The sequence below is a fragment of the Ruditapes philippinarum genome, unplaced genomic scaffold (assembly GCF_026571515.1).
Source record: "Ruditapes philippinarum isolate M1 unplaced genomic scaffold, ASM2657151v2 ctg9997_1_1_1_1, whole genome shotgun sequence".
Taxonomy (NCBI): domain Eukaryota; kingdom Metazoa; phylum Mollusca; class Bivalvia; order Venerida; family Veneridae; genus Ruditapes; species Ruditapes philippinarum.
In genome coordinates this window covers 25,881-47,688 of record NW_026862695.1, presented here as the reverse complement: position 1 = coordinate 47,688, position 21,808 = coordinate 25,881, and the positions used below count along the sequence as shown (strand labels likewise).

General features: G+C 33.0%; 1 protein-coding gene across 1 annotated transcript in view; it reads left to right on the top strand.

The window, feature by feature from the left end:
* Positions 1-4,268: 4,268 nt before the first annotated feature.
* Positions 4,269-21,808, top strand: part of LOC132719935 (uncharacterized) — a 43,398-nt gene continuing 25,858 nt past the window's right edge. The window contains exon 1 of the mRNA XM_060703896.1: positions 4,269-4,437. The gene's annotated coding sequence lies outside the window, so the exon portion shown is untranslated. The remainder of the gene's footprint in view (positions 4,438-21,808) is intronic.

Here is a 21,808-nt window from a genome sequence, read left to right as displayed (position 1 = left end):
TCCCATTATTGCAAACATTTTTACTTTCATGTTGAGAAATGCTTACATCCCAGACTCAATGAAAAGTGGCATAACTATAACCTTACATAAAGGCGGCAATAAGAGGAAAGATGATCCGAATAACTATAGAGCTATTTCCTTAACTTCAACTATTCTTAAACTATTTGAAATGGTTCTGCTAGAACGTTGTTTTCGACAATAAACAAACAACAAGGTGGATTTTAAGAACAATTAGGGACATTAATGACGTCTTTTATTTTGCGCGAGAGTGTATTTTATTCACGTGAGCACAGCAGCAAGTTTAACGTTTGTTTTTTAGAGGGAAAGCAAGCGTTTGATCGAGTTTCGCAAACGGCCTTTTGTATACACTGCTTGAAACTGGAATTGACATGACATCATTCCTTACATTCTCAAATTAAACAAAAACATAACTAGTTGTGTGAGGAACCAGGGATTCCTAGCAGCATGTTTTCCAATTATGCAAGGTACCAGGCAAGGTAGTAAGTGTTCACCAACTTTATATCTCATCTTCATAAACGGGCTTATCAACGAATTGACAGATAGTAAATTTGGTTTTTTGTATGTTTAATATGAATGTATGTGCACCAACTGTTGCGGATGTAATGATTCTAGTATCTTTGTCTAGGAAAGGTTTAGAGAAAATGATGTCAATTTGTCATAATTACTCTGTGAAATGGCGATTTGAGTATAATGCGAACAAATGTGGTGTGATTGTGTTTAACGAGACAGGAAACAGAAATACTGAACGCCGATGGAAATTAGGTCCTCTAACTGTCAATGAAGTAGTGGAATATACACACCATGGTATTAATTGTAATAGCTTTTTATCAACCAAGAAATCAATCCAGGACGCTTGTATTAAACTACGAGGAACGTATATTAGTGTCCTTAACAGCGGTTTTCATTGCATCCGAATGAAATTAATCCACTTACTTTAAAAACAATTTACAAATCCGTTGTGATTCCGAAGGCATTGTATGGGAGTAAACTCTGGCACACGTTTGCTGAGAGGGAAATACGTCAACTTGAGATTTCCCATCGTTTCTGTGTAAAGAATATAAATCTTTGAAACCTGGAAAAAGTACAGACTTTTCATTTTCTGCATTAGATATAGACTCTATAGAAACAATCATAGATTATAGGACGCTTGTCTTTTTCGGGCAGTTGTGTAGACTTCCGTCCCATTATTTAGCCAAACAAATATTTATACAACGTTTAACTAGGTACCTGAATAGTGATGGACAAATATCTGGCTTTATACCTGATATAGTACCGGCATATTTCCCTTAAAACAACAATGGAAAACACTATTACATCTACATGTGATAATTCCAGAGAAATTTCAGAGGAATGAACGATTAACCCAAAGACACTCAGACACTATATCAAATGTTGAATATTTGCCAAAGTCCGGGCACCCGTGTGATCTTTGGATTGTTGCAACAGTCATCCAGAGTTACGTCCCATGTGTGCCGTAGCTGTAATGCTTGCCGGAAAGAGAGTTTCACGTCAGTTTACAGAACTATGTAAAAAGTGTGAAAATATTTGTGACGATGTAAATGACCATTTATTGAACTTTTGCCAAGTCAACAATTCAGTAAGACAGTCAGTATGGAACACTATAATAAATGACGTTGACTTAAACTATTATTTGAAATGGATAAATCAAGCAAGAGCTACTCAAATGGACATGCTCTTAAACTTAACATACGCGAGTGCTAGAAAATCACGTTTTCTACTGTTGCGTCTGATTTATTAAATGTTCAGTTGATAAGGTGTAGCAACAGGGACACAATGACGCTATAATTGTTATTATCACTTGTTTGTTCTTGTTGTTTGCGTTGTTTTTGCATATTTTGATCAGAATACGCTTTAATGGCTTTTTCTCTTCAACCATTAAATTATTATTTTCTTTGCCTAAAGTTGTTATTTCATAAACGTAAACATAAACATTTGTTTAAAGTTCAGATGGTTATCCATCATATGCTTCAGCATTTAATTACAACAAATGATCAGTTGATAATTAATAAATAATTATTATCTATATTTCATATACTATTTTATATTATATATTTATATAATTTAATGTTGTAATGTCGAGTGACTGTTCGCTAAACATAAAATAATTTATTTGATAATTACAGTTTTATATTCAGATAATTTGTCTAACTTTTCGAATAATCGAAAAGTGTTGTATTTAAGTGAACTTTATATCATTCATTTAGCAGAGAGAAGTTTCTAGAGTTTCGTTTCGTCTAAGACTCGTACTCTAAAAGCTTTAGAGTCACTCACAAGTATGCTATATAAATTTTTTCATATATTTAGATGTCACGAATATTTGTATTGTTACATCATGTACATTGTTTTTAATTGCTGTTATTGTTTGTTCAGCTCTTCAAATATTGGAGGAAATAAAAGTATCTATCTATCTAAAAGTATCTATCTATCTACCATTAACATTTATCAGGACCGAAATCCAGTCGAATAGAGGTGTTGCAAAGACAGCCGTTTCAGTGGTTGCCTCACGATTTCATGTAGCGATTAAAACCAATCAAAACGCTCGTTGTACGAGTACGACATTCGGCATCACAGACAAAACTTCGGCAAACAATAAAATTTAGCTGTAGAAAGTTCAAAATTAACTAGAAATGTGTCATCATGCCACGGATGCCCCCGCATGCAGCCAAAATTTCAGATGGTGCATTAATTATTTTTTTCATTTTAAGTTCAAAGCCCTTAAAACTTTAAAATGTTAACACAAACCATTTTCATACAATGTTCAAGACACTGAAATTATTCAGTCTTAACCTTTTAAAAATAACATATTTCATATTTGTAGCCAAAATAATGGCTAAAAGTATGAGTGCTGAAACTGAAAGTACAAAATTTTTCCAACATTCAGGAAAGATAAGTTTGTCTAAAATCATTGAACCACAACCAAATTCATACTTAAACTGCTTATTCCTAAGATGTATCTATATTATTTTCAAAGTGAAAATGACATAACTCTGCAAAAAAAATCATCAAACCATGACCAAATTTCAACTTGACCTGCCCATTCCTTTGACATATCCATATGTCAAATTTAAGTTGAATATGTAACACTGTTGGGTAGATAATGAACAAAAACTGTAAATTTCATATTATTTTCAAAGTGAAAGGGGCATAACTCCGCAAAAATCATTGAACCATGACCAAATTCCAACTTGGCCTGGGCATTCCAAAAACATATCCATATGTCAAATTTGAATGGATTGTGTTGTACTGTTGGGGAGATAATGAACGGAAACTGAAAATTTCACATTATTTTCAAAGTAAAAGGGGCATAACTCTGCCAAAAATCATCGAACCATAACCAAATTCGAACTTGGCCTGTATTTTCTAATGACATATCCATATGTCAAGTTTGAGTTGAATGTGTTGTACCGTTGGGGAGATAATAAACGGAAACTGAAAATTTCATATTATTTTCAAAGTAAAAGGGGCATAACTCTGTCAAAAATCATCGAACCATGACCAAATTCGAACTTGACCTGTATTTTGTCATGACATATCCATATTTGAAATTTGAGTTGAATGTGTTGTACGGTTCGGGAGATAATGAACGGAAACTGAAAATTTCATATTATTTTCAAAGTAAAAGGGGCATAACTCTGCTAAAAATCGTTGAACCATGACCAAATTCGAACTTGACCTGTATTTTCTCATGACATATCCATATGTCAAATTTGAGTTGATGGGTTGAACCGTTGGGGAGATAATAAACGGAAACTGAAAATTTCATATTATTTTCAAAGTAAAAGGGGCATAACTCTGCCAAAAATCATCGAACCATGACCAAATTCGAACTTGACCTGTATTTTCTCATGACATATCCATATGTTAAATTTGAGTTGAATATGTGCAACCGTTACTAAGATAATGCACGGAAACTGATGATGACGGAATGACAGAATGACGGAATGACGGAAGGACGGAATGACGGAAGGACGGAATGACGGAAGGACGGAATGACGGAAGGACGGAAGGACGGAACAGGGTAACACTATATGCCCCAGCCATTACATGGCGGGGGCATAAAAATGTGAACGATTTCCAGCAAAACAGCAAAGAAAACTTATTGTTACTGATAGAGTTTACCTTCGTCGTTGAAGAATATAGATTTTATTAAACGCGATTTCATTGGTACATATTTTACACACCTGTGACGCAAATCAGTTAATTACATGTTTCCGACTGGCCGATTGGGTATATATAACCGTTCAGTAGTCTTCCGTTGGTAAGCGGATGTTTAACGTGCTTGAGGCTTTTTTTTAAACTAACTGAATTTGAAACTTTTGAAAGACAGAATTTTGACCTGCAATACAGTTAAGAAATGGAAAAAAGATAGTAAAGATCAACCGAGCATAAGTCATGGTAAGTGTTATTTATTAGTATTCAGTTTTATCTTATTCAAAATTATATGGTTTACCTATAACTTCTTATTCAGGTACTTATCTCAGGGTTCCCAGTTTTTTAAACATCATAAGACATACATCGAAATTTTTTTAGATATATCTTATAAAACGTCTTAAAATCCTTTTGTGACCCAGATTCTTTAATTTTGTATTTTCGTTTTCTTTTCCACGAACACGGAAGTATTATTAGACAATGCAGGGGTATCCAGGTATATTATCACGTGGTCTGTTGTTTGGATACTAGTCAAAGTTGGTTAATAGCGCGTCCATAAAACGTCTTAAAATCCTTTTGTGACCCAGATTCTTTAATTTTGTATTTTCGTTTTCTTTTCCACGAACACGGAAGTATTATTAGACAATGCAGGGGTATCCAGGTAATTATCACGTGGTCTGTTGTTTGGATACTAGTCAAAGTTGGTTAATAGCGCGTCCATAAATAAGAAGTTAATATTTTAACAGGTTTCAACATACTTGTGTAAACATCAAAATGATTATATGAGTATGGTACATGTTTTTAATTTTAAGCATTTACGGAAAAATGCCAAAATACAGAAATGGCAATAGCATGGAATTACATGCGTACTTATGGAACGCCGTTACTGTCTTATGTAATCAATGTTTTTGTTATCTTGTGAAACGATGATGTTATTTTGTCGTTTGAGCATGTTAACATGTGCAATTTACATCATGTCTTGTCAAAGGAACATGTTGACTTGTACAAACAGCATGTTAACTTGTCAAATTATTATGATGACATGTGCAGACAACATGCTAACTTGTCAAAGTATCGTGATGACTTGTGCAAACAACATGTTAACTTGTCAAAGTATAATGATGATTTGTGCAAATGACATGGTGACTTGTCAAAATGTAATGATGACTTGTGCAAAAAACATGTTAACTTGTCGAATTATTGTGATGACATGTGCAAACAGCATGTTAACTTGTCAAAGTGTCATGATAACTTGTGCAAACGCTATGTTAACTTGTCAAAGTATAATAATGACTTGTGCAAACGACATGTTAACTTGTCGAATTATCATGATGACATGTGCAAACAGCATGTTAACTTGTCAAAGTATCATGATGACTTGTGCAAACAGCATGTTAACATGTCAAATTTCCATGATGACTTGTGCAAACGACATGTTAACTTGTCGAATTATAGTAATGACTTGTGCAAATGACATGTTATCTTGTATCATGCTGACATGTCAAAACGTACTGTTAACTTGTCAAAGTATTATTATAACTTGTGCATATGCCATGCTAACATGTCAAAAGTCCATGCTGACATGTGTAAACAGCATGTTAACTTGTCGAGCTATCGTTATAACATGTGCATACAGCATGTTATCTTGTCCAAGTATCATGATGTCTTGTGCAAACGACATGTTAACTTGTCCAAGTACAATAATGACTTGTGCAAATGCCATGCTAACTTGTCAAAATTTCATGATGACGTGTGCAAACAGTATGTTAATTTGTCAAATCATCGTGATAACATGTGCAAACAACATGCTAACTTGTCCAAGTATCATGGTGACTTGTGAAAGCGACATGTTATTTTGTCAAAATTTCATGATGACATGTGCAAACAGCATGTTAACTTGTCAAGGTATCGTGATGACTTGTGCAAACTCCATTCTAACTTGTCAATGTATCATGATGACTTGTGCAAATGCCATGTTAACTTGTCAAATTATTATGATGACTTGTGCAAACAACATGTTAATTTGTCAAAGAATCGTGATGACTTGTGCAAAACACATGTTAACTTGTTAAGGTATTATGAGCATGTCATCACGATAATTCGACAAGTTAACATGCTGTTTGCACATGTCATCATGAATTTTTGACAAGTTAACATGTCGTTTGCACAAGTCATCACGATATTTTGACAAGTTAACATGTCGTTTGCACAAGTCATCATGATACTTTGACAAGTTAATATGTTGTCTGCACATGTCATAATGATTATTTGACAAGTTAACATGCTGTTTGAACAAGTCAGCATTGTCTGTAGACAAGATATGATGTACATTGCACATGTTAATATGCTAAAATGACAAAATAATAGCATCATTTCAGAAGATAGCAAAAATATTGATAGCATAAGACAGTCAAGGCGTTCCATACGTACTAAACGTCAGTTATAAACGATGCCGTTTTATTGAAATGCTAAATAATCATTAATGTAAATAGGACCGTCAAACGGTGCATGAATGATGGAATTGAAAGGCCCTTATCAGAGCCGATAGGCATACACCAATCGATCAATATTTGGTTGTAATTTGATAAAAAAATCTTACACCATGTTTACGACTAAAACATATTTCGAGAATTACATGTGTATTTACCAGTGTATGACAAAAGCCCACCCGGACAAAAAATGACGAGACAGACAACCCCCCCCCCCATTGAAAACATCCATCAAGAGATTTTGAAATATCTTGGCACAAATGTTCAAAATGCACAATGTGATGAACAACACCCAAACACCCACCTCCAAGGTTAAGGTCCCACTTGGAGATCAAAGGTCAACATTGTCTGATGGAGGGAATATTCCGTGCCAATCCATAATGTTTTCATCTATCAAGGGATTTTGAAATAACTTGGCACCTATCTCCAGTGTCTAAGTCAGACAAAACAAAAAACGGAAAAAAAACACAACACAAAAAAAACCCACTAAATTCTCAAAGGGATTTATTTATTAAGTTTACATCTCGTATTTCATATATACGCGAATTTTCTCTCATAATATGACTGCAGTATTACCTCAAATTTAAAAAGCTTAAAAAGTAATATTTTCGACGGTATGTTTTTTATATCTTTAAGTCCATATTTATCATCTAAATCGTGTGAATACGCATGCCAAATAAACATTAGTCGCGTGTCGGTAATTAACACTTGTGGGAAACATTTTGCCTATTGTTGTGTTGTGCTCAATTCAATTCAATAGCTTATTTGATGATCACGTGACCTTTGGTGTGAATGGACGTTCTTTAGTTGCTGTCGAATGTTATTATAAAAATGTAATTTAACATAGTTTTATGAGAAAATATGTGGAATAAAAGAAGTGTTTTAATGCTGATACAATGACTAAATCTAAAAAAGTGAATAAAAGGAAAAAAGGAAGTAGTACAGACGAGGAATTGGAAAAAAATAGGAAAACTTTAAAAGCATGCGGAGGCCCGGCAGGGGCATCTAATGAAAACAATATTTCAGTAAGTGAAGTTTTGAATATTACAAACTCTGTATTATTTGATGACACATTATCTACACCACTACCGGTATTTGAAGACGATCACTTATTGTCGCTAAATGAAAGAGACCAATCACCTGGTAATGATGAGTCCATAACAACTTCAGACAAAAACTTTCAATCTAGAAAAATGGAGGCTGAAATTAACTTAAACCCAACTAATGCTGACATTTTATGTTATTTGAAGGAAATTGATGCAAAAATTGAAAACATGGATGTAAAGTTACAGTCATTAGAAGCATTAGAGAAGAAAGTAGACAGTTTTGAAAATGAGTTGAAAAAAATTTGGCTTCATCTGCACGACAGTACTAAAAGTAATGATGAAAAGGTTATGAAAATTGATGAAAGAGTATAAAATGTTGAGTTTGCCGTAGTCGATAAGGATGATCAAATCAAAAAACTTTTAAATGAGAACATTAAAATGAAAGATGAAGTTGTATATTTAAAATCACAATCAATGAGAAACAATTTAATCTTTGGCGGAATTAAAGAAGAGAAAAACGAAAAACCCGAAGAAACGGAACGTATACTTCGAAATCACCTGAAAGAAAAGTTAAACATGGCTGAGGAATATGTTAAGTCACTACAAATTGAGCGTGCCCACAGAATGGGTGTTCAAGGGCATGACGAAAGATCGTTTTGTAATCGCAAAATTGTTTGCAAATTTACATATTTTAAAGATCGGGAGTTCGTCCGAAGTAAAAGAAAGCTGCTCGAAAAATAATCCTACTTTTTACATGAACAGTTTCCCCCAGAAGTTGTACAAAAACGACGTAGCTTATTTCCTAAACTGAAAAAAGCCCGAGAGGAAAACAAAACAGCATGGATTGCCTACGACACGCTGTTCGTCGATGGTAAACCAGTCAAGTCAGCCTAGGAATTACCGGAGAGTGAGCTGAAAGTCTTCGCATGGAATTGCAATGGTTTAAGTGACGCTAAATTAAAAAATAAAGACTTTATTTCTAAAATTTCGGAAAATGATATATGTATTCTTACTGAATCCTGGACTGATGAAAATTCTAATATTGAAATTAATGGTTATACATGCTTTAATTTTTATAGAAAATTTAAACATAAAAGGGCTAAAAGAAACAGCGGTGGAATTGTTATATATGTAAAAAACAATATTAAAAATGGAGTAACTATTGTAAGAAACCATTGTGACACAATTATATGGATGAAACTGGACAGTGAGTTTTTTAAGACAATGACTGATATATATTTATGTGGAGTTTATATGTGGTTTGATGACTCGCCTTTTGCGAGTATTGAAAATGTAGACTTATTTGAAATGTTAACTAATGATGTTTTTTATTTTGAAGACCTAGGTAAAGTGTTATTAGTAGGTGACTGGAATGGGAGAGAAGGCAATAAATCAGATTTTATAGTTTGTGATAATAATGTAAAATATATCGATTCTGACGATTATTTTCCAGATGCACCATTATGCAGGGCCTCTTCCGATCCTATTGTTAACACGAGAGGTGAAAAGATCCTTGATTTTTGTAAAACTACTTGTATGAGATTAGCTAACGGTCGTTTAGGTAAAGATTGTAACGTAGGGGCATTTACGTATTATAGCCGTCAGTCAAACAGTACAATTGACTATTTATTATTGAAAGAGTGCAATTTTCAGATTATAAGTGAATTCGAAATATGTCAATTTAATGAATTTAGTGATCATGCACCACTTTCGTTTACTGTTAAATACTTAGATACTAGATTTAATCCAAGAAATTTAGAAAGTGAGAGTACATATTTTAAATGGCGTGATGCTGACAAAGATAAATTTAGAAGGGGTTTATTAGGAAGAATGGCTGATTTAAACGATATTTTTGAGAATTCTTCTTCGAGCGACATTGAAAATTTTGTTTTAAAGTTTTCAAAGATCATTTCAAGATGTAGCCGAGCCTCTTTTTAAGCGAAAAGGTAGAAAAAAGGGTGGAAACTCTGATTGTTCCTGGTTTGATGAAGAATGCTACGGAAAAAAAACGTAATTATCTTAATGCTTTGTCGATTTTTAATAATTATAAAAACGAAACTAACAGGCATATTCTATGTGACTTGAAAAAAGAGTTTAAAAACATTGTTCGTAAAAAGAAACGACAATATAGACTTAAAAGGGCACAAGAATTGTCTGAATTGAAAAAGAGTAAACCAAGAGAGTTTTGGAAACATTTTAAAAAACGAAATGTATCACAAAGTTCGGATATACCTATTTTAGATTTCCAAAATTATTTTGCAAATATGTTTGAAGAAATAAGGGCTACAACTGATTTTGATGCAAATATTTCAAATGATAATATTGATCCTAATATTAGTAACCCTACTTTCGAAGAGCTTAATATTCCCATATCTTGCGAAGAAGTTAGAGATGCGGTGAAGCGATTAAACCGCAACAAAGCGTCTTGTCCAAGTGATGACTTGTTGAACGAATACTTTATATTTTCTATTGATATATTAGTAGGCCATATCACTGATCTTTTTAACAGAGTTTTTGATGCAGGCTATTTTCCAGAAATATGGTCTGAAGGCTTTATAAAAAGGTGATCATACTAATGTTAATAATTATCGTGGCATCACATTACTAAGTAACTTTGGGAAATTATTTATAAGTATCTTGACAAATAGAGTGGAAAAATGGTTTGATGAGAATAACATTTTGTCAGACGCTCAATTTGGTTTCAGAAAGGGGTGTAGTACAGTAGATGCAATTTTCGTGTTACACAATTTAATAAACCATATGTTAACTCAAAAAATGCGATTACCTTGTGCTTTTATCGACTTAAAAAGGCGTTTGACTCTGTGAACCGCAATGCATTATGGTATAAATTGTTTAATATGGGATTAGATGGGAAGTTACTTAGAACTTTTAAATCAATGTATTCAATTGTTAAGTCGTGTGTTAAACATTGCAATACATTTTCAGAGTTTTTCAATTTATCAGTTGGGCTACGACAAGGCCAAAATAATTCGCCCGCCATGTTTGCACTATTTTTGGAAGACCTAGAATTATTTTTACAAAACTCGGTCGATTGTGGATTGAATATATTTGAAATATGTATAGTAATATTGTTATTCGCTGACGATATGGTAATAATTGGTAACTCGCAAGAGGATTTACAGCAAAAATTAAACTCTTTATTTGAATACTGTAATCTATGGGGCCTAGAGGTAAATACCGCCAAAACTAAAATAGTTGTTTTTCGGAATAGAGGACCAGTACTTCCTCATGAACGTTGGTTTTATAATAATGAAGTTTTGGAAATTGTTGACGATTTTAATTATTTAGGTGTAGTATTTAATTACACTGGGTCCTTTGTACTTCACAATCAATATCTTATAGGTAAAGCTTTGAAAGCAATGAATGTTTTAATATGTAATATCAACAAGTATGAAATATCCCCTTCTGTTTCCTTACAATTATTTGATGCTTTTGTCGGCTCTATCATAAATTATGCTTGTCCAGTCTGGGGATTTACAAAATCTAAAGATATAGAGAGATTACGCTTGAAATTTTGCAAGTTAATTCTTGGTGTGAAAATAAGCTCTTGTAATGCAGCAATTTATGGTGAGCTAGGAAGATACCCACTTTATGTTAATCGATATGTTCACATAATAAAATATTGGTTTAAAGTGATACATTCAAGCAATATCATTGTTAAATGTGTGTATATAAATACATTAAATCAGTGTAAAAAGGAGTGAAAAACTGGGCATATAAAGTAAAAGGAATTTTAGATGAATTTGGTTTTTCTGAGGTGTGGAATTGTCCTGAACTTTATAATCCAAAAGAATTTGTTAATATTTTTAAACAAAGAGTCATTGATGTTTTAAAACAAAAATGGTTTTCAGATATTGTTAATAATAACGTTTTAAATACATTGTATAGACATATCAAGGATAATTTTTCTATAAAATGCTATTTAGATAAAATTAAGTGTATGAAATCAAGACAACAATTAACCCGTCTCAGAATATCTGCGCATAATTTAAGAATAGAATCTGGAAGATATGGTAGAAACAGACTTGAAAGACATGAGCGCATATGTCAACTTTGTAATACACAAGATATTGAAGACGAATTCCATTTTATACTTGTTTGTAATTTGTACCAGGAAATACGCACTAAATTCATTAAAAGATATTATTATAAAAAACCTAGCATGTTTAAATTCATAGAATTACTTCAGTCATGTGAAAAGTCTATATTATTAGATTTATGTAAATTTATTTATTTTGCAAATAGTAAAAGAAAAGATATGTTGATAAGCTTAGGTTATACATAAATGTAATGTTAAAATGTTGTTATTATTTTCATAAATATTGTAAACGTTTAGATGTCACTAGTAATGTTTATATTAAAATGAGATTATTCTGATATTATAAATGAGATTATTCTGATATACATTTATTTTATACAAAATCAATTTTTTTTTCGCAGCAATATATGTTCATTCTCCAATATACTGTAAATCTTTGAATTATATCATGTGTTTATCTATTTATAATATTTGATATGTGTAATGTAACAAGATACTGTATTGTATACGTTACGAAATAAAATTTCTGTTCTGTTCTGTTCTGTTCATATTTATCATCTAAATCGTTTGAATACGCATGCCAAATAAACATTAGTCGCGTGTCGGTAATTAACACTTGTGGGAAACATTTTGCCTATTGTTTTGTTGTGCTAAATTCAATGTTTTCAGAGAGGTAATTAACAAAAAATCTTCATGTAGATTTAAACAATAAGATTTTCTTTACAATACTGTACAGTCATACACTATCTTTTGAAGTTCTGTAACATTATGGTATGTACTTATATACAAGTTAATCTTACTTTTAGTGAAAAATATAAATATCTTTACAAATTATAAAGTTATTAGTTTTAGAGATAATTGTTTTAATGTATATTGTATGTTTTATATAAATGTATCTTGTGATTGGTTTTGTGATATATATAAATAGATATCTTTCAATGGTGTGATAACTAGTCATATTCATAGTATTATTCTTGCAAATATGTGATACATGTAATTAACATAATGTGCAATAGAAATTAATATTATTTGATCTTAGAAATTTAATATCAGTCCAGTATACCATCTCTAAGTATGGACCAGTTCTCAAGAAAATATATTTTGTTTTACCATCAAAGGACCCCATTGGAAATAAGTTCTCTATTTTATATTGAACTTTCATGGGTTATCCTGTGTTGTATATATTGTCTTGAAGTCAACAAGATCTTTGATTTAATCATGAATGTAAAGATATTATTTTTTAATTAATTACTGTGATAAAAACAATGTGATAGATATATCTGTGATAAAATGTCTTAATTTGTTTTGTAATATGACATATATATATACACAAATAAATAAATCAATCAATCAATCTTTTTCATTTCTTGATGACATTAAACTTTCCAATTTCTTACAAACGTTAAAATATTTTCGACAAACGAGTAAAAAATGGAATTCATTTTCAATGACAATAGCAGCATAGGGGTCACTTTAACGTCACTCACTGCGCATGCGCACGGTCATTTTGGATTATATTTTAAATGTCATTACGCAATCTACGTACGAAAATGTTAATAATGGTATAATGGTTACATTATGCATACCCCATATTTCTGAGCCAAAATTTAATATGGAACCAACCAATGAGTCAAACAATTTACATTTCTGTGCGACCGTTATTTCTATATTTTTAAAGATTAAGAAAAGTTTATGCAGCGCAAAAGATGCGTGTTGTGCTACACATTTTTGTGTTCGGTGCCAATTACCGTTTTTGAACAAAGTGATCCCAAGTACTTTAATGATTGAACGACCTCTATTGCTGTATTTTATATGTAAAATGCATACTGGGTATGTCTACCCTTTTCGAATATCATAGCTTTTGTCTAAGTACATTAATTTTCAGGCCCCATAAGTTACAGTTATTCTCAACATCGTTTAACATTGACTGAAGGGTTTCGGGAGATTTTGCAAAGAGTACCTGATCATCTGCGAAAAGTATAAGGAATAACTTTAACTCATTTACTGTAAATGTATCACTTAAGTTACTGTCTATATTATATATGGGATCAACATAAAGATCAAAGGTGAACTCGGATCTCACTCCTTCAATCCTATGTCGGAGGTGAAGAAACTTGAAAGAGATCTTTTATATCTAACACATATTTTAACATTATAGTACATTGATCTAATTGCTTTCACAAGTTTACAACTTACATTTTCAGATAACAATTTTTGCCACAAGTTTGATCGATCAATTTTATCAAAGCACTTTTCATAGTCAATAAAGATACAAAATAATTTATCGCCAGAGTTTAACACATTGGTAACAATCGAATGAAAAATGAAAATGCAGTCTGTAATTGATTTACCTTTTTTGAAACCAAACTGGTTCTGTGTTATTTTTTCATAGTTTTTGGAAACCAAACTGGTTCTGTGTTATTTTTTCATAACATTCAGCCCATTTTGTCAGTCGGTTCAATAGAATTTTGAGAGTGGATTTTGGCCAAAATATTTATGAGGGTAATTCCTCGATTATTTTGTGGATCGTTTACATCACCTTTTTTTTGAAACTCGAAATTAAAATTCCTTACCCCCAACTTGTCGGGTATTCGCTAGGACTGAATAACCTATTAGTGTCAGTACCTGGTGATTTATTATTGTTTTGGTCGAAGACTGTATATATATACGAAGTTCGAGTTTCGTTGATTTCTTTATCTAAATTCTCGTCTTGTATATTTTTAGCTCACCTGAGCATTATGCTCAGGGTGAGCTATTAGGGATCACTCTTCGTCCGTCGTCCGTCGTCCGTCGTACGTTTGTCCGTTCACACTTTTTCAAATGACATCTCCTTCTGAAACCATAAGGCAGATCTTAATGAAACTTCACAGGGGATGTTAACAAAGTTGTTCAAACTTGAATTCCATTCCATGCAGATACTCTGGTTGCCATGGCAACTAAAAGAAAAAAATACTTTTAAACCAATCGTTCGTGGTCTACGTAATAAACCCAAAGAGTACTAAAAGAGCTTAGATAGTTGTTGGGCATGAGAACATCTTCTAAGTGACTGTCTACCTAGATTTGTTTTCAAATAAAATCCCTAGGTCAAAATTGCATATATTAGTAAAAACTTAAAAAAATTCTTCTTTTAAAGAACCCAAAAGAGCTAGAGCTAAGATACTAAGCAAGAAACATCTTCTTATGAGTGTCTACCAAGATTGTTCAAGTAAAAGTCCTGGGCATCAAAATTGGCTCCGCCCCAGGGGTCATTGATTTTCCCTAAATGCAATAAGTAAAAACTTAAAAAATCTTCTTCTAAAAAAACCCAAAGAGCTAGAGCTTATAGATATTTGGCATGAAACATGTTCTAATGGATGTCTACCAAGTTTGTTCAAATAAAAGCCCTGGGGTCAAAATTGGCCCCAGCCCTTGGGGGTCATTGATTTTCCCTATATACAAATATAGTAAAAACTTTAAAAAAAATTCTTTTAAAGAACCCAAAAAGCTAGAGCTAAGATATTTAGCATGAAATATCTTCTAATCGGTGTCTACCAAGTTTGTTCAAATAAAAGCCCTGAGGTCAAAATTGGCCCCGCCCTAGGGGAGACATTGATTTTCCCTATATGCATATAGTAAAAACTTACAAAATCTTCTTCTAAAAAACCCAAAGAGGTAGAGCTTAGATATTTGGCATGAAATGTTCTAATGGATGTCAAACAAGTTTGTTCAAATAAAGCCCCTGGGTTAAAATTGGCCCAGCCCCAGGGGGTCATTGATTTTCCCAATATGCATATAGTAAAAACTTTAAAAAAAATCTTTTAAAGAACCCAAAGAGCTAGAGTTAAGATATTTAGCATGAAACATGTTCTAATAGATATCTACCAAGTTTGTTCAAATAAAAGCCCCGGGGTCAAAATTGGCCCCGCCCCAGGGGGTCATTGATTTTTCCTATATGCATATAGTAAAAAACTTAAAAAAAAATTCTTTTAAAGAACCGAAAGAGCTAGAGCTAAGATATTTAGCATGAAACATCTTCTAATGGGTGTCTACTAAGTTTGTTCAAATAAAAGCCTTTGGGTCAAAATTAGCTCCGCCCCAGGGGTCATTGATTTTCCCTATATGCATATAATAAAAACTTAAAAAAAAGCTTCTTTTAAAGAACCCAAAGAGCAAGAGCTAAGATATTAAGCATGAAACATCTTCTAATGAGTGTCTACCAAGATTGTTCAAATAAAAGCCCTGGGGTCAAAATTGGCCCCGCCCCAGGGGGTCATTGATTTTCCCTATATGCATATAGTAAAAACTTAAAAAATCTTCTTCTAAAAAACCCAAAGAGCTAGAGCTTAGATATTTGGCATGAAACATGTTCTAATGGATGTTTACCAAGTTTGTCCAAAATAAAAGCCCTGGGGTCAAAATTGGGCCCGCCCGGGCTGACATTGATTTTCCTTATATGTGTATAGCAAAAACTAAAAAAGTCTTCTTTTGAAAAAAACCCGAAATAGCTAGAGTTTAGATATTAAGCATGAAACATTTTCTAGTAAGTGTCTACACAGATTGTTCAAATAAAAGCCCTTGGGTCAAAACTGGCCCTGCCCCATGTATGTCATTGTTTTTAACTATATGTGTAAGGAAAAATCTTGACCAGCTAGACCTTAGATGTTAAGCATGAAATATCTTCTAATGGGTGTCTACCAAGTTTGTTCAAAATAAAAAGCCACTGGGGTTTAAACTGGCCCGCTCCGGGGTCCTATATAACCAGTGTGAGCGACTTCAGGCCATCAAATGGCCCTACTTGTCGTTCAAAAGTATATTTTCAGAACTATTCACTATGTGCGTATTTCCAGATACCAAACCAACAAGATTAGAAAAATGCGTCGAGTTGTTAAACTGGATTGTAATGTTATGACGCAATGCCGTGGGGTTGGACGGGTATTACCCTCTCCCAGAATAATATTTTAATTGCTTTATCCAAATTATTTCTTGAGGTCCTGCTGGTGTTCGTGGCCATTTCGACTAATTACGACAGGCCTCTGGCGTTTTTTCTTTGTTAGGGACTGTTTTGGGCTCCTTTCTTAGACTTATATTATATTTCTTACGCGACGCAAAACAAAAGATGTACGCAATTCATTAGAATTTATTACTAATTAAAATATTTAAGAGCCAATTTTAAAAGATCTTACACGCGCTTTAAACCAACAGTCAACAGTAAATAAAACCATATTATATAATAATTAACAAACGATAATAAAAATAAAACCAATAAATTTTAAATAGTTGAATTAAGTGAACGTATAATGATGATTAATTACACTAAATAAAAAACTTGATTTAAAGCGCAAGATATGCCTACCCGCGCCACTCCACCACGCCACACGATACCAACTTTGAAAAAGAAAGGCGTATTTTCTAATCGATAACCACCATACCGGAGCAGACTTCAAAGGAATTCCAATCTCACGACTGACAGGAGAATTGCCGAGTTGTATAACGATTGGCGTATTATTAATTACACTAGTGCCAAGCGAAAACTTTTACTTTAAAAACGTAAGATTTTACGTAAGATTTCGTCTGCTACTGGAATCCTCATTGCCGGTAGTCTATAGCCATTCGCGCTTTTTCAGGAGATCTATAAAAAAGATGTAGCAGAATAAGAACAAGAGGCGGCGTGATCAGAGAATTCCTTAAATTCTTCTATTCGACTGTTCTGAGTATTATATCGAAGGAGATATCAGCTCTAACTCCTAATCCAAAGCTACCTTCACCCTGTACCAAATCTCATTGTGAAAACATGAAAGTTTAAAACATCACCACCTATTGGCCTCGGACAGCAGACGGCCATACGCTTTTTAAGGGTAAACCGCTGTGAAGAAATATTTGGCTTAGAAATAGAGTTAGTGGTCGCCACAAAATGATCAAATCACGTGATCTAAATTTACTCTAGCTGAGATCTGATTTTGATTATATTACAATAGTACTCAATCATCTAAAGTATTTAATGGAAACTCTAAAGCAATCTATTAAAACCGTTAGACACGATTATTACTGTTAATATCGCCCTAGTAATAGTACTGTTTCCTTTAACATGTATACTTAATAAAATCTAATTCTAACTGCTCAAAGTGATCAAAATCTTTTATAACATTCAAGTTTATTGGGGGTACATATGAATGACAAATAAATACATCCTGCTTAAAATCAATAAGCTCAGGAGAAATTTTTACCCAGACAATACCATCTTGGTTCTTTTCAAAAATCTTTATATAGTTCTTAATTTCATTTTTAAAATATACCGATATGCCTTCACTTGCGCGTCCTCTTTTCCTAAATAATGTTTTATTTCCATAGGTATGATCACATACATATCCACGAATGTTTAAGTTACTGTCGTCAGTATTTTTAATCCATGTTTCATTGAAAGAAAAAAAAAACACAATATCATAGTTGTTTAGATAATCCAAGAAACAATAAAATGCTTTTTTCCTATATTTAACATGTTTACCTTGGTCTTTGCTGTTCTAATGGCGGGATATAGATGGTTCCTAGCTTCGCGTACTTCAAATGGTAGCTGTGCTCCTATTTACATATCACTCCCCTTAAGTTGTTGCGCGTGTGTAAACGATAGCTCACACACCTTTGCTAGTTCTGTTTTTAAGACTCTTTTGTCCAGTGTTTTAAATTTGGTTTCCAGGTCTGACACTTTTAAGTTTATTTTATTCACTGTTTGATTAATTTCATCTATTGTTTTCATTTGTGGTCATGATCGTGTCTTCAAAGTATTCCTGTGTATTTGTATTTTCTATTGATTGTTCATTCACTTGTTTACATTTTTATTTCGTTTCGTTTTCTTTGTAGTTTGTAAAACTTTAGCGTGCTCCGTGCTCGTGAATTTCGTGCACTCCTCTAATAATGGCGACGTGGCTTGCCGTTTTTTTCTTCTTTTTTTTTAGTCTTTACATTTACATTTGGCGTGTTTTGCGTGTCCGACATTGATGTAATATATCACAAGTATTTTAATCCATATCTTATCCAAAATTATCCAATATTATCCAAAGTAAAATACCTTTTAAATGAAAAATTTCAGAGCCATTTAAAACCATGCTCTCACTACGAATCGACCGGAAGTACGTACATGGTCATAATAATGACAAAGGGGGTTATTTAGGAATATTGATTCGTGTTGATTAAAGTTATAGATAATGATTGCTTTTATAGAAAATAAAATAGAATGTTTATACTGGTAAATTTATATAAAAACCTGTAATCATTATGTCAAATTTGAATAAAATATAAGCGGTATAATTTTTGGTCTAATAAGAAGAATAAATATGGATGAATGTTTGGTCAAATTTGAATGTATATTAAATGTTGTTTGTTATACAGAATAAAGACATCCCCCTTGAGTAGATTCTTATTAGGTATACACAATTATATCGTTTATATACTTCCTAAAGTATCATGTTGTCAGTACAAAATATTTTCTCACCCAATGATTATAAGTATAGTACTTCAGTATTTTCATGTATACCTAATAAGAATCTATTCAAGGGGATTATCTTTATTTTGTATAACAAACAACATTTAATATATATTTAAATTTGACCATATTTATTCTTCTTATTAGACCAAAAATTATAACGCTTATATTTTATTTCTACTTGAGAGTACATTGCTCTTAAAAAGATACATGTAACTGCCCAGCCATTTATTTAAACGACGGGTCCATCGGAATTAGCAACTTATGTTTTAGAACAGTTTTGCTCTGATTTATATGGTAATTGTACTGGTTTATGTGGAAAAGTGCCACAAAAAGATCAATAAAAAGCACATAAACCCCATTTGTTTGCTCGTCCGACCACCCGTCTTTCCGTGCGAGGTTAACCTAGAACGACAAGTTGGAATTTTCTTAAGTTCTACCTGTACCAATGGCTTCATAGTTTAAACAATTACAAATTAATACAAAGTACATGATTTGGCAAGTTTTATAACTATAACTTTCATAACTTTAATCACCCTTAGTATACGTTGCCTGTTTTTTTTTATTTTGTCTTTAACAGCTTATCTGTGACATGCTGACTTCATAATCCACTGTCAAAATTCCATTCTATCTGTTTTGCCCATTGCTTTCTCATTTATTTATGTTTTTACTTGGGGACCATATGCCGCTTTTCATGGAATGGCACTTATGTGTCACATTGAAGGTTCCATGATAACCGCCAAATTAACATATCTGCGGATGTTTCTATGTTCAAAAGTTCAAAATTTTAGCAGTTCGTGTTAAATGTTGCTTCTGCTTAAGCCAGTGCTAGTGGGCGTTGACAGTAGCTTGCAGTTACCACTACAATCCATGAATAGGCTCAGTCTAAGCGAGCCTGCAACATTTTCAATTTTGCCGTGTTGGGCTTTCTTTAGGAATTCTGTTTTACTCTATTTTATGGTCACATCAGTGTTATTTGTGCCGTTTTGCGGCTGTAACAAGTCTCCCAAAATATCTAATCAAAGATTAAAGATTGAAGATAGTGCAGCACAACATTATTTTCATAATTTTCACACTTTATTATCAATACAAAGTGCATGATATTGCCAAGTTATATAACTGTCCATCCATTTTCCCAGTTATTTCCCCTTTTTACTTTAAAAATAGGGCCTTGTCTGGTTAACCTTTTCTGGCAAGTTGGATTTATCTTAATTTTCTCCTTATTGCTTAATTTATTTAATGGTACCTTTCATATTTGGTAGGTTGGTCCTCTAATTTTATGCGGACTAAAGGGTCTCTAGGGCCAAGGTCAAAGTAATTGGTGTACAAAATAAATAGAACCTTTATTTTAAGTTCATGTCTTTCATATTAATACAGGCATGCCAAGGAGGTCCTCCTTATCTGGGTGTAATAAGGGGTCATTTAGGTCAAGGTCACCAATGGAAAGGTCAGCAATGTCAAAAATAGTTTTTTACATGTGTTTTAATCTTATTCTATTGACAGATGTCATTTACATTTGATAGGAGGTCTTCTCCTTTGGATGGATGGAGTAAAGGGTCAGTTGGCAAAGGTCAATAGTGCTGAAAATAGATGTTTTCCCTTTTGCCCATACAGCCTTTATTATACCCCCGAAACGAAGTTTGGGGGGGGGTATATAGGAGTCACTCGGTGGTCGGTCGGTCGGTCGGTCCAGCGGTCCGTTGCATTTTCCTTGTCCGTAGCATGACTTGAAGACTAATGTTTTGAATTCAATACAACTTCATACAATGATCAAGCACATAGAGAGAAAGTGCAGTGTACAAGAACAATAACTCTATCTTGACTAATTACAGAGTAATTGCCCTTTGTTACTTTTCCTTGTCCGGAGCATAACTTGAAAATTACTGGTTTGAATTCAAAACAACTTCATGCAATGGTCAAGCACAATAAGGGGAAGTGCAGTGAACAAGAACAATAACTCTATCGAAAGTAATTACAGAGTTATTCCCCTGTGTTTTTTCCATAACTTTCTTTTGTCCGGACCATAACTTGAAGACTAATGGTTGGAATTCAATATAACTTCATACAATGGTCAAGCACATTGAGAGAAAGTGCAGTGTACAAGAACCATAACTCCGTATAGACTAATTACAGAGTTATTGCCCTTTGTCACTTTTCATTGTCCGGAGCATAACTTGAAAACTACTGGTTGGAATCCAAAACAACTTCATACAATGGTCAAGCACAATAAGAGGAAGTGCATTGCACAAGAACCATAACTCTATCTAAATTAATTTCAGAGTTATTGCCCTATGTTACTTTTCCATTACTTTTTTGTCCGGAGCATAATTGAAGACTGATTGTTGGAATTCAATACAACTTCATATAATGATCAAGCACATTGAGAACAAGAACCATAACTCCATCTTGACTAATAACAGTGTTATTGCCCTTTGTTACTTTTCCTTGTCCGGAGCATAACTTGAAAACTACCTGTTGGAATTAAATACACTTTCATACAGTCCACAAGCACATTAAGAGGAAGTGCAGTGCACAATAACTATAACTCTATCTTGACTAATTACAG